Source organism: Lynx rufus, unplaced genomic scaffold (assembly GCF_022079265.1).
Source record: "Lynx rufus isolate CCGP_SWC_20201006 ecotype Redwood Valley unplaced genomic scaffold, mLynRuf1.p SCAF_4, whole genome shotgun sequence".
Lineage (NCBI taxonomy): Eukaryota > Metazoa > Chordata > Mammalia > Carnivora > Felidae > Lynx > Lynx rufus.
The window spans coordinates 96,457,081-96,462,270 of NW_025814856.1; positions in this window are offsets into that span (position 1 = coordinate 96,457,081).

Sequence of the window (5,190 nt, forward strand, 5' to 3'; positions counted from 1 at the left end):
CAATTGACCCAATTTGTAACAGCTGGGGAGGATCTCAAAGGCATTATGCTGAGTGAAAGAAGCCAGTCTCAACATGTCACATACTGTGTGATTCCATTTATCATTTTTGAAAATACAAAATAGAGATGCAAACAAATTAGTGGTTATCAAGAGTTTGGGATGGTGGGAGCAGGGAGTAGTGTGTGTGACCATCGAGGGGTAGCACAAGGGTCATCTTTGTGGTGATGTCATAGTCTATCTTGGCTACCTTGGTTATGTGGTACAGTCACATAGAACTATATACATACGTGTCGTACCAATGTCAGTTTCCTGGTTCTGGTGTTGTATGTTATGTAAGAACCATCGGGGAAAGTGGGTAAAGAGTATAGAGGGCCTCTCTACATTTTCTTTGTAACTTCCTGTGAATCTGTCATTATTTCAAAATAAAAATTAAAAAAGCAGGCCAAATTTGACATGCAGGCTATAGAGCTGACCGCATCTTTAGAGCAACAATCATAAATAAAATGTTGTCTTAGTGCACAATGAGGTGTCAGTAGTGCTGCAGCTTGGGAACCATTGATGAGATCTTCAGCAGTTGACTTGTTGCAATGACTTGGATTAAGTAAACCTACTGAAACTGCCAACATTTGTTCTTGACAGTAATGTCAAGTATATGCCACAGCATTTCAGCTATTGACATTCTTTGAGCCACAGAGTGCCAAGTGGCATACTGATATTAAAAACAACAAAGCTTAGGCACCTGGGTGGCTTAATCAGTTAAGCATCCGACTCTTGATTTTAGCTCAGGTCATGATCTCAAAGTTGTGAGATCGAGCCCTGCATGGGGCTCCATGTTGACAACATGGAACCTGCTTGGGATTCTCTCTCTCCCTCTCTGGCCCTCCTCACTCGCCCCGCTCATGCTCCTCTCTCAAACTAAATTTTTTAAAAATGAACAAAGTTGGGGCGCCTGGGTGGCGCAGTCGGTTAAGCGTCCGACTTCAGCCAGGTCACGATCTCGCGGTCCGTGAGTTCGAGCCCCGCGTAAGGCTCTGGGCTGATGGCTCGGAGCCTGGAGCCTGTTTCCGATTCTGTGTCTCCCTCTCTCTCTGCCCCTCCCCCGTTCATGCTCTGTCTCTCTCTGTCCCAAAATAAATAAACGTTGAAAAAAAAAAAATGAACAAAGTTGACTGTGCAACAGCCTTTAACATGAGTAGTTTCAGCAAGGTCCACTTGTATGTAGATAAATATTTGTGCTCATCACAACCTAGAAACCTAGAGCTAGATGAGGGAACCCATTTGGGATAATATAAGAAAAGAAGTTAAAATTATAGCATTCTATAGATTCTCCTCTCTTTTCCTGTAAGCTTCCATTGCCTATTGAGTACATCCTGAGTTGATTTTCAAGTGTGTCACACATTTGAGACCACTCCTGACAGATTTCCAAACTGGGGACTCTTCTCAAAAGACAGATTTCTAATACAGTGAATAAATTATCTCAGTGGATAGTCTATCTCACTGGATAGACTGATGCCAAGAGGTATGGCTTCCTAAATGCAAAAGTCAAAAGATTGTCATTTAAAAAAAAAAAGATTGTCATAGACATATTGGAATTTCTTTTAATCAAGTCACCGCTATGTAATGGCATACACAGTAGACTCACACAATAGCCTGTGTGTGGCTGTGAACATTGCTAAAACAACAGAAATACCTAATGTGGTGCTAGGACAGCAGAAACTTACCGAAATTGGCCAGCATGTCCTATTATATGCAGGAAGGGTTTCTTGATGCCAGGAGAGTACACAAAACCTCAAGCTTCCCAGCTGAATTTTCTTCTTTTATGAAATTAATTCACCACGACTTGGGTACCAAAGCCTTTGGCAGTTGTACACGTGGCAATGTTTGTTAATGTATGCCGACTCAGGAGCTTTAGAGGGCCCTCCCAGATTTTTTGCTGGGTGGCTTTGAAAAAGTCCCTTTGTCTTCTACTTGCCCATATTTCAGAGGTTATGCTCATCTTCAGGACTTTGCCAGTAGTATTAAGTGGTTATAAACACATAAGAAACTCTACTTAAGTAGTGGAGATAGGGCTAATCTGAAACAATAGGTACCCAAAAAGTCAGGTGTATATGACTATAGTGCTTGTACTTAAATTCAAATGTATTACTTGAGATCTGTAAATTCATCTGTGAGACAGATGCCTGACCCCAACAGAAAACAGAGGTGGGATTTGCAAATTGTTTTGCCCGGTCAGGTTCACTTCAATTCCATGTTAGCCTTCTTTATGATTAACTGTGGAACTCTGAAGAACCAAGACTAACCTCCTCAATGAATGGAATCAAACTTCCATCCCCAGTAAGCTTTTTATTCCCCCAGCCCGGATTTTTCAATCTGATTCTCCTTTATTCTATTTGTCTAATTTGCAATACCATAGCATCAAAAACAGACTGTGCAGACAACACTTGCCTAAATCTCTGGCCAATTGACCCATTTCAGACTGATGATAAGAGATTTATGCTATCATGATCCAGTCATCACAGAATTGTAATCCACTGTTGTTCTAACATTACCCAAACTGGAACTCTTTGGAGTATCAATTTTGAGAAGTTCATTTGCCTGATTCACAGCCTTATTTTCTCTAATACTTTCGATTAAGGAGGAAGGAGTTTTCCCAGTTCTCTTTGGCTGACTCCCAATGCAGAGTCCCTAGCAGGCAGATCAAACCTCTTCCATTCTTCTCTAAGCCCTGATTCCCCCAGCATGGGCTCTGCAGACCCTGCTTCCTCTGCTCCACAGCTCCCCGCTCCATCTCAAAAGAGGCTGCCACAGGTAAATGTTCCAATGCTTTTCTCCAGTTTTGGAAAAAAAGGGCCCTGGGCCTGTCCAAGGCCATCCCTCCTCATATCCCTACTTATTTTGATTTTTTTTCCCCATTTCTAGTACCTTCACTTCCTTCTGCCTTCAAATATGCCCCAAATTTCCCCTGTCCTGAAAAGTGAAAAACCAAAAAGTAAAAAAAAAAAAAAAAAAAAAAAGTGCAACCTTTGCCTGCCCCTGCTGTTTCTCTCCTTCCAGAGATGAAGCAACCAGACTTCTCTCAGGGTCTGGCCTCTCCTTCCACAATGTCCATTTTTGCTTCCATGAAGTCTGGACTCTGTTCTCCTTGCTTCTCCAGATCAGTAATCCAGTAGTTGTCAGATTTGTTGGGTTTGTTATTGCTTTTTTGTGCCTTGACCTTTGAGTGTAGGTTAAATGAAACAATGTGTATTTTCAAGGGCCTAGAACACCACAGCCCTAAGTGAATTATAGCTACACTTCATCAACACCTTCCTGAAAGGCTTGTCTGGCCTCCATAATGTTATGCTTTCACTGCTCTGTTTTCATGTCCCACATTCTTTTTCTTCCTTCCATATCCTAATTATGGCATTTCCAAAACTTGGTCTTTGGACTCCCCTATTTATGTCATTCCTATTTCATCTGTTCTCTCAGCCTCAGTTCTTGCTTGTGATGGCCCCCAATTACCTCTAGCCCCAAGCTTCATCTCCTGAAACTCTGCCAGATTAACATTTCCTCTCTTTTCAAGTAATCAAAATATCCAAACCTACTTTTATCACATCACCTCACAACTCCCCAAGCCATTTCTTTCTTTCTTCAGAAGGCTTTACTTTAGTAAGTGACAATTCCCCACAGTAAAAACCTGCCCTGAAGAATCATCCAATCATACCTCAACCTCCATCAAACCTTTTGGCCATTATCATGGTCACATATGATTGACTCATTCTACCCCATTTATCAACTGTCCTTTCGTGCCTTCCGTGTATTGCATTAGCTCTCATACAACCTTCCTCTCTAACACCTCCCTTCTCTACTCTAACCCACCCACCATAATGCAGACTAATTCTCCTAAAGCACTACCTTCACCATGATACTGCAATCCAAATCTTACGCCTACAAGATAAAGGTCTGAAATCCTGAGCCTGAAAGTTGAGATCCTTAACCACCTGGCATAACCATTCCTCTACATAAATCTTTCTTTCCAGCTCCCTCCCTGAGCCACCTGAAGCACACCAGGTGTGGGCCTGCTTCATGCCTTTGCTCATCCTGCAGACGTGACTTACATGCTTCCTGCTGGGGCGAGCACCAGAGACTGGCTGAAATTAGAAACAAGTGAGGCAAGGATGTAGCCACAGGTTCATATGGATGGCTCTGAAACTGTGAACTTTTACATCTCAGTGAAAATTTTCTCATCAAGCATCTCACACAAACAAGGTGAGAGACTCCAGAAGGGATATAAAGACCTGTCTAATCTATGACCTTCAGGAACGTAATCAAACCAGTTATATAAGATATGTATAAATAAATAAGTGATGGAAAATGCTATGAGACTTCTTACTGCAGTGGGTATGGAGCTTCACTTTTGCAAGATGAAACATTTGTTGGAGATGGGTTGCACAATACTGTGAACGTACTTAACACTACTGAACCGTACAAGAATAGTTAAGATGGTAAATTTTGTTATGTGTGTTTTATCATGATTATTTTTTTAGTTGTTCCAGACAATCAGTGGAGGTGGTTGCTGAGTTAAGCCCAGGAGTATAGATGGGACAGTGGCAATATAGCTGATACTCTATCCTGAGCCCTTTTTGCACATTAACTCTCTTAATTTCCTCTGACCCCTACTAGATAGATACTACTATTCTCTCCAGTCTGACTCTGGAATACAGGGAAAAGGCAGAATTCTTTAGTTTATCTTACTCAAAAAAAAAAAAAAGGTCAGATGCCAAAATATTCAAAAATGTCCACAGAATGTCCAAGAGAAGAGAATGGGTACATATAGGTTTCTGTAATCAAATTTATTCATGTAGAGAGATGTTGTTTACTGCTTGAAATACTGCCTGGAAAACTTCAACACTGTAATGGGCATCTTGCAAATGTTTGTAAGCATGTAATTTTGATACTCATCTTTTGAATTTATAAAAATTAGAAATGTCCCCCAGATAGTTTTGCAATGTGACAATAGAACCAAAAATATCACAGCTACAGCTACCATCTACTGAATGCTTGATTTAATTTGACAAAAAGTAAGTATCTTTAAATATTTTTGTTAACAAAAGGTTTATGAAGTGGTAACCTTCTCATGTCTGAGCCTGGCAACATTTCAGAAGCATCCCTCCTTCCCTTTTTTCAACATGAACCAGTTTGGCCATATGA